Source organism: Tamandua tetradactyla, chromosome 10 (assembly GCF_023851605.1).
Source record: "Tamandua tetradactyla isolate mTamTet1 chromosome 10, mTamTet1.pri, whole genome shotgun sequence".
Taxonomy (NCBI): domain Eukaryota; kingdom Metazoa; phylum Chordata; class Mammalia; order Pilosa; family Myrmecophagidae; genus Tamandua; species Tamandua tetradactyla.
Genome location: NC_135336.1, coordinates 51,587,508 through 51,596,848, shown reverse-complemented (window position 1 = coordinate 51,596,848; position 9,341 = coordinate 51,587,508). Strand labels below are relative to the sequence as shown.

At 35.1% G+C, this 9,341-nt stretch overlaps 1 pseudogene; it reads right to left on the bottom strand.

Annotated features, from left to right (window-relative positions):
- Positions 1-1,108: 1,108 nt before the first annotated feature.
- LOC143647925 (olfactory receptor 5K1-like) lies at positions 1,109-2,075 on the bottom strand (annotated as a pseudogene).
- Positions 2,076-9,341: the final 7,266 nt, after the last annotated feature.

The window sequence follows — 9,341 nt, the reverse complement described above, 5'->3', positions numbered from 1 at the left end:
TGTGTATTGTTTTTATCCATATTTGTATGCCCAATATCCTTATTGCAAACAATTTGAGATTAACTATGACTTAAGCTACTGTGTTGTAAAATCCTAGGAGAAAAAGGTAGTATTGATCCAAATCCCACCCCTATTCTCAGGTGACCTAAATGAATGTGGATAAACTACTAAATATGTGAAAATGTGAATTTTTACTCTGGAAAAACATGAAAAATAATACCTGGCAGATAGTAGGGTCCAAATAAGTTATTTTTTCTTTCAGTTTTCAGTGTTAATTGTTCTACATATGCTTTTTTCAGATACTTGCACAGCATCTGCCTATTTCTACAAATGATATAAATCTAATATAATGTTGCATTATAAGCAGTGTGGGTTAGTGATATTACTAATAATGAAGAAGACATGTAAGAAGGGAAAATACATTGATTTAATATTCTGTAATTGCACTGTCATACATCATGGACAACTAATTAATCTATGTGAAAGCATACAAATCCATAGGGATTTCATTGTCAGTAGCATCATGTTCAACTATTGAGAGACAAATCTGCATTTGAAAGACTGTTTCACAGAGCTTGAGAAGATACAGAACTAAGAAAAAAATGGAAAATGTTCTTAATTTGAAAATACATATTCTTCCATGAATCCATATTCAAACGATCTCAAGAACAAACACGAAATTGAGAATCAAATTCAAATCTCATTTTATATCTGATACATGGTGTAGCATAAGAAGGGATTTATATTTGAGAACTTGGATTGTGCCTGAATTTGTACAATACATGATTCCATATATTTATGAACAATATTGCTTTTATATACTATCTCTTATTTGCAGTATTTGTTGAATTTGTTAAGTATTGCAACTAAATATATTCGGAGACAATTGAAGACCTCATGGGCAATCATATACTCATACCTAATGGACTCTAGTAGATCATATTTTGAAATACATCTCAGTAGAAACCGTGTTTTCAGAACTTAAATATCCATATATACATTATTTGACTTACACATCAAAATGTAATATTATTTAATATTTTCCATATAATATTTCCATTTGACATTTTCCTATTATCCCTTGACTTTAAAAAAAAATTCAGCATATTCAGTTTGCTAGAGGGTGTGATGTTTCTTTCAGAATGTTATGTGATTTATTCTTCATAATCCTTTTCACAACATTTATTATATCTTTATTTCTTAGACTATAAAAAAAGGATTTAAAAAAGGTATTATTATAGTATAAGAATATCAATATGTATGTCTTTATCTTCTTCTTGAACTGAATTTGGTAGAACATAAGCAAAAAGAACAGAACCATAAAATAAGGAGACAGGGAGAAAATGGGATGCACAAGTTGATACTGCTTTGCCTCTTCCCCTTTTGGATTTCATTTTGAAAATAGTGTAAAGAATGCAGAAATAGGAGATGACAACTATGGTAATAGTAAAGATCTGAATTGACCCTGACAAGATGGGTATCATTAGTTCATTGATATACGGGTCAACACAACAAAGTCTGCACAAAGGAAGAACATCACAAAAATTGTGATTGATTTGATGAGATCTACAGAAAGTTAGCCTAAAGAGAAACTCTAAATGAATCAGGAAATGCAAATTTCAAGCTATGTAGGCTGCTGCAGTCATCTGAACACAGAGTTTCTTTGTCATCCTGGTGTGGTACTGCAGTGGGCTGCATATTGCCACATACCGGTCATAGGCCATTGCTGCCAGAAGAAAGCAGGCTGCACTTTCAGCAAGACAGAGAAAATAAAACTGTGCCATACATTCATAGAGGGAAATCATTCTGTCATTTGAAAATAAATTCTCTAACATCTTGGGAGTAATAGTACAGGAACAGCATGAGTCCATCAGAGCCAGGTTGCCCAGAAATATGTACATCGGTGTGTGAAGACGACACTCCATACAGAGCAGTGCCATCACACCAAGATTTCCTACCATGGTGATCATGTAGATGATGGAGAACAGCACAAACAAAAGGGGCTTCAACTCTGGTCTATCTGTAAATCCAGTGAGGGTAAAAACATTTTCCATGGAGTGATTATCTTTGGTCATCTTCACCTTCTCTGTTGAGATGGGATTTATGGACAAATTCTAATTTAGAATGTGTCTTATTTTCCCTTCAAATTTCTCACTGTGAAAAAGGCAGAAGAGCCTCTTCATTTGTCTTCTTTCTTTCAAATTCAGGCACGCAGGCTTCTAGGGGACATTATTTCCCCTAAAGTTAGCTATATGGCTGTGAGCTATGAGACCAGGATACATAGGAACATTTTTACAATTTCAATGACAGTGCTTACAGTAGTGATGGTTTGCTGTATGAATTTAGTCAAGGATATTGTACAAAACTAGGATACACATATTAGTTCAGAATTTCCAAATAATTGCAATGTCAGTGTTGTATTGAATATTCTTAAAGCCTACTTTAAAGCAATTTTCCTTTATATGTATTTTTTTCTCCTGAGCAAACATTTTACCTATAGTATTGGAATTATGAAAGGAAGTACATAAAGATCACTGGGAATGAAGGAGGGACTGTGTGTCTCTGATGAAACTCACCTAGAAAGGTTTGGGAAAAACTAGCCACATATTTATTTAATTAGTAATTAGTAATATCACCTTCATTTTTATGTCAACCCATTACGTCACCTATTCCTGCCTTCTCAGAGGAAATTCTCTGAGACTATTTGTAAATTAAATTTTTTTCTCTTTTTATGTGAACATAGCCATTTGTTGCTTTCAGGGTCTCCTTGATGATCTAATATTATTAGGATCGTGAGCATGCCATGATAATGGTGAACAAATTATAAGGATTGTAAGGTGTATGAATATCCATCATGTTTAGCCTTTCCAAAGAGATTCCTCCTAATATTTTTAGCTTATCACATGAGCTTCCTTTTATTTGATTACTCATTTAAGCTCATGTTTCCTTGATTTCTACATCTATTTATCTTTTTAATATTCAATGGCCATAGCTTTCTAATACTGACAGAATCAATAGTATGCTTCTAGGAAAACTTTAAACTCTGCTTCCTCTAAGATAAATCCTCATTCCTTAGTGTGACATTTAAAGTTCTCTCTATCCTTAACCACCTCCATCATCATCTTCTACATTGATCAACAGTTCGTTCAGTTTTGTCACTCTATCCACCCATTCTTCATTCCTTCCTACCCACCCCCAACAACCACACTCATTTCCACCAAATCGGGCAAATAATAAAATCATTTCCATCCTTTATCTTGTTTTATATATAATGCTACTCATTACCATTTTAGCTAAATACTCTAGACAACACTGATCTCCATTTGCTAAACTATCAAACATGTTTTATATACCCAAAATAATCTTGAATAATCTACTTTGGGTTTTTAAAATACATTCATGTAGAATTCCCATATTAAATTGTAAGCATTTGAAATTAATTGTAATGTACTTCTTTGAAAAGACCTATAAAATGCTATGAAAAAATCAGAATGATTCAGATTCTATCTCCATTCTCTGTTATCAGACAAGTGAACTGCTATTCTATTCTATTAATGATACTAAATCACCTCTTTGTCATCTACAAATTGAGATTTTATACTTTGAAGAGCGTACAAAGGAAATTATTCAAAGTAAGTCATTTTTTTAAATGTAGGTGTTTTTCTGTTATCTGAAATGACTCATTCCTAGTATTTTTTGCTTCCTTGGATTTTACAAGACTTTCTTAAAGTGTATCTCTTTATTTTATAAATTAATATATAAATGTAAAGTTGACATTATCCTTAGTTTTCCCATAATTCAAATAAAGGAGCAAATCAAATATATCTACTAGAATATGAGGACAATTTTTTTTGCTTTGGAAGCTCATCTTCTGTCATGGGACTTGCTTCAGAAGATGTTAATCATGTAAATACTATACTCAATACTAATTAATTTTTTCATAATAAAACATCAATCTAAATTCTTTGCCTAAATTTTTATTTATGTTAATACATTAAATATAAAACATTTAGTCATCAAGATAAGTTAGAAATAATTTTTAGTTTACATGCTTATATTATTTAGCAGAATTATTTTGTTACCTTACTGTATGTTTTTAAATTCTACTTATAATTAGAAAAAGTCATTGCAGTATTGTTTCTCATCCGAATCTATACAGTCTTCAATTTAAAGAAAAATTAGAAAGATCAGGAGTTGAAATCTAAGAACATTTTTAAAATGATAAATTAATTATAGAAATAGAAATTCATAGACATTATTAAAAGTAAAAATAATTTGAATATTGCTCGTATCTGATTTTCACAAAAAAGGACTACGTTACAGCTCATTACTTGCCTTAGGTATAAGGATTTACAGATTTTCAAAATATAAATCTTGGTCTTCAAGACAACTAATAAGTCAGTGTTAATAGTTATGTTACTTACAGTAGAAAGTAAATTTTCCATCAAATCCTAAAGGAATTGACGTGCAAATTCGTCATTTCATTTCTGTGGGGAGATACATTCCCTAACATATATAAACCATGGAGGCATTAATTAATGATTAAGAAAGGAAATAACCCTCACTAAAGTGCACTGGATGATGATATTGCTGACTTGATGTAACTGATGTCACCTTGATGAACCTGTTTGCCATACTGTGCATAAAACCTAAAACAGGTAGAAAACAGCCTCAGCTTATTTTAACCACTTGCTGGAGGAAGAAAGATTAGCATGGTTTATGAGATGTAATTAGAACAGGGTTGTGAAGAGACTATCAGATGTGGTTAGTCATCCTGTGAGTGACTCTGTTCCCACATCCTACAATGCTCTCTTTAGAATAATTCAGATATAATTACTAAGACCCACATATGAATTACTGAGATTGTTATCTCAGTGTTCTGTTCACTCCTCTGTTCTTCTCAGAATTCCTGTTTATCTCTACTCTTTCACTTTCTTACCATGTCTTTTTCTTCGTATCACTAATCACTTCTCAACATACTATATAGTTATTTTTGGTGCATCACTAATCAATCAAACCTTCCACCGCCAACTTTAGCATGTAGAAGCTTAAGAGGAAGGGACTGTACTTATTTTGTTCATTCCTGTATTATTATCACCTTGAACGGTGTCTGGCACTTTGATATGTTCAATAAATATTCTTTGAATGATTGGACAAAAATGATGTTCAAGAATTCTTAAAAATTGTTACTGGTCCCTGATTACTTCCCAAACAGATCCATTGTCCTTATTCGGGTATTCCAGATATTCAGCAGTGTATCTGCACTGGACCTATCACTTTGCTTTCCCCCACGCAGCTCAGGGCACATGGTCATGTGCTTCACCTCACTGCTCCTTTATGCATTTGATTCAGCATTGACTCATTGAACTTCCTCATAAAATTTTTCTCACCTAAAACACCTTTATATTCCTCTCTTTCTCTCCTAGTCCTTATTATCCTGAGATGAAATCTATCCACTTCCATGAGGACTTTCCCAGGTTCTTTAGGTAAAATTGATTTTCTCTCTTCCCTACATGATGCTTTCCTGCCTTCATAACACATTAGTTACTTCATGTTTGTCATTTATGTTTTTCCAATTATATATATAAGTTTTGATCAACTATCATTAAACAGGGATCATGTCATATATCATTTGGGCACCTCATAGCAAAGTGTCCTATATCCTCAATAATTAGTACATTTATTGCTAAAATTTCAGTTCAGTTCAACGTTTATCAAGGATTTAGAATACACAAGTGTGGAGTTCAGGGTGTGAGTATGGTGGGGTTGAAAATTTCTTAGATATTATAAAAGATTTGTTACAAGAAGCTCATAATCTGGAGTGAAAATGACACATTATTAACAAGAATGCAATAAAATATAAATATTATAAAAAAGTATGTAAATATGTTATTTGGGAACAAAAATAAAGATCATCATAATCACCATGAGAAAGAAGGAACGATTTTCAAACAAATTGTCATTGCAGATAAATCTTTCAAATAATGTGTATTTTAATAGGTGAAAGACAAAGGAAGGACAGTTTTCTGTGGGAACTCTAAGCATGAGTAAAGCAAGACCTGAAAGCTTGAAAGAACAAGGCCTTGTCAGAAAATGGACACTGTCTTAGTATACCATACCGCAACTTTGTTGACTGAAAAACAGGGATTTAGGGTGGTGTGATGGTCACTCACTGGCAGAATTCTCACCTGCCAGGCAGAGGCTCGGGTTTGATTCACAGGGCCTGCCTATGCAAAAAAATAAAAAGGTAAAAAGAAAAAAAACCACAAGGATTTATTGGGTCACTGGAAGGCTGCTAAAATCTAATATCATGGTCTCAACTGGTCATGCTTTCTCCTCAAAATATTGGCACTCTGTTGCTGGCTTGCCACAAACCTTGGAATTCCATGGCTTCCATCTTTACCTCTATCACATGATCCCCTCTTACAGCTTTCTCTGAGGGACTGGCTTTCTCTAACTGCTCTGGCTGGGTCTGAATTTCCTCTCCTTACAAAACCACCATTAACATGGCTTCAGGCCCACCCTGATTCAGTTTTGTCACATCAAAATAACATTTAGAAGAACTTATTCACAAATGACTTCACAACTTAACTGATAATACATTCAAAGGTGTTATTTACAGATGGAATCACAATGAAAATAACGTAGTGTGAGATTTAGAATGTGGGATTTGTTGGGGAATATTAATCATGATTCAATCTACCAAAGATGTTAAACTAGGGTGACTTAAGTGTTAGAGTCCATGATATAAGGTGATGTTTAAAAAAATTATAAAATTTTTAATTATAAAATTAATTTAATAATTTTATTAAAAATTATAAAATTAAATTATAAAATTAGGTTGACATTGTTCTATTTAGTTACCTTCAATTTATTTATTTATTTATATTTTTGTATTGCCAAGTTGTAGCTTTACAGAAAATTGTGCAGAAAATATGGAATTCCTATAGTTACACTATTAGTAACACTTTACATAATTGTAGTACCTTTACTACAGGTAATGAAAGAGTATTATTTTAATTGTAGTATTAGGGCTGTGCGATGGTGGCTCAGTGGCAGAGTTCTTGCCTGCCAGTGCCTGTCCATGCAAAAAATTAATTAATTAGTTAATTTAATTAAAAAACAATTGTAGTATTAACTATAATCCATAGATTACATTATGATTCACTGTTTGTATTATACTATCTTCTGGTTTTAAAAACATTTTTAGTCTAGTAACATATAAGCAACTTACATTTTACCCTTTAACCACGTTAACCTGTATGATAGTATGGTGTCCAATCAACCTTCACAGTGCTGGGCTGCCATCACCACTGTCCATTACAGAAACTTGCCATCAATCCAAACATACATTTTGCATCAATTAAGCATGAACTTACCATTTCTTACTCCAATCATGAACTCTGGTAACATTTATGGCACTTTCTGACTGTTTACATTTGCTCATTCTAATTATTTCATATCCATGAAATCATACAGTATTTCACCTTCTGTGCCTGACTTGTTTCACTAAACATGATGTTTTCAAGGATTTTCTATATTATAGCATGTATCAGAATTTCATTTCTTTTTACAGCTGAATAATATTCCATTCTGTGTTTATATCACATTTTGGTTCTCCATTCTTCAGTTGATTAACACTTGAGTTGCCTTCTTTTGGCAGTTGTGAATAGTTCCATGAGCATTAGTATACAAATACCTGTTCAAATCTGTGCTATCAATTCTTTGGGTATATCCTAGAAATGGGATTGCTGGGTCATATGGTAATTCTATACTTTCTGAAGTAAAACCAAAATTGTCCACAGTGGCTATACCATTTTACATTTCCATGAATGATGAATGAGTGTTCCCATATCTACATGTCTTCTCCATCAATGTAATTTTCTTTTGTTAAATGATAGCCATTCTAGTGAATGTGAAATGGTATCTCATTGTGGTTTTGATTTGCATTTCCCAATGTCTAATGATATTGAGCATCTTTTCATATCCTTTTTTGGCCATTTGTATATTCTTTGAACAAATGCCTATTGAAGTTGTTACCATATTTTTAAATTGGGTTGTTTGACTTTTTATTGTTGAGTTGTAGGATATTTTTATAAATCCTGAGCAAACCCTTATTAGATATGTGGTTTCATCCCATGCCTTCTTCATGTCCTCCCTCAATTTATTGATTTGGTTTTTGAAGAGGTTTTCCATTTCTGTTCATATATTTGGAATTAGTTGTCTCAGCTCCTGTATCTCATTTGAACTATTGGTTTGTTCCTTTGACTGGGCCATATCTTCAATTTTCCTGGTATGATATGTTATTTTTTGCCGGCGTCTGGACATTTAATCAGATTTCCCTGAGTGTGAGACCCAGCAGGTTGAAAGACTTTCCTGTGAAGTCTCTGGGCTCTGTTTTTCTTATCCTGCCCAGTATGTGGCGCTTGTCTGTCTGTGGGTCCCACCAGCAAAAGATGTTGTGGCTCCTTTAACTTTGAAAGGCTCTCCCTGCTGTGTGCGTGCTGGAGACAGAGGAAAGGTTGTAGGCTGGTTTTAATGGCTTCAAATTGCGAAGTCCTGGGATCTGAATTCCCTGAGAGAGGGACTCCACCTGAGTTGCGTTTCACCCCTTCCGTGGGGAATGTTCATGTGGTAGAGAGCCCTGAAAGCAGCCTGTTTCTGTGTTTGGGGCAGTTGCACCTTGTGTAATCCCTGCGCTGAGCCCAGAGGCAACCGAGCCTCCGTCAAAACAGCCGCAGAAGGCTCGGTTTCACCCCCTTTCCTCTTTTTCATTTAGCCCAATAGGCACTTCCGCCTTAATCAGTTTCGCCTGAGCTGGGGGCCTACTTCTAGTAGTCAGAATTTGTCCATTATGCCACTATTGGTGTTTGGTTGGGCTCAGTCCCTGCTACTGTTTGGAGACTCTTTCCTTTCCCTCCAGGTAGCCACTGTGGGGAGGGGCACCAGTCGCCAGCCACTGAGGCCTGGAAAACTCACCTATCCAAGACTCGTAGCCGGTCATGGAAGCCGCCCGCAAGGGAGGGGTGTTGGCTGCCGGCCGCTGAGGCTTGGGAAACTCGCCTCTCCGAGACTCCCAGCCCATCTGGGAAGGAGGGAGGGAGGGGCGCCGGTCGCCAGCCGCCATGGCACTGGGAAGCGTGTGCCGCTTGGGGAGCTCACTGCAGTGGATTCTCGCAGCCGGACCAGCCAATCCAGACTGGGGTACACTGTGTGTCCGATCCTGCCATGGCCCCGGGAGCTGTTCTGCACTGTTTCTGGTTATTTAGTAGTTGTTCTGGAGAAAGAACAAAGACGCGCACACCTTACTAATCCGCCATCTTGGCCCCCCTGTTACACAT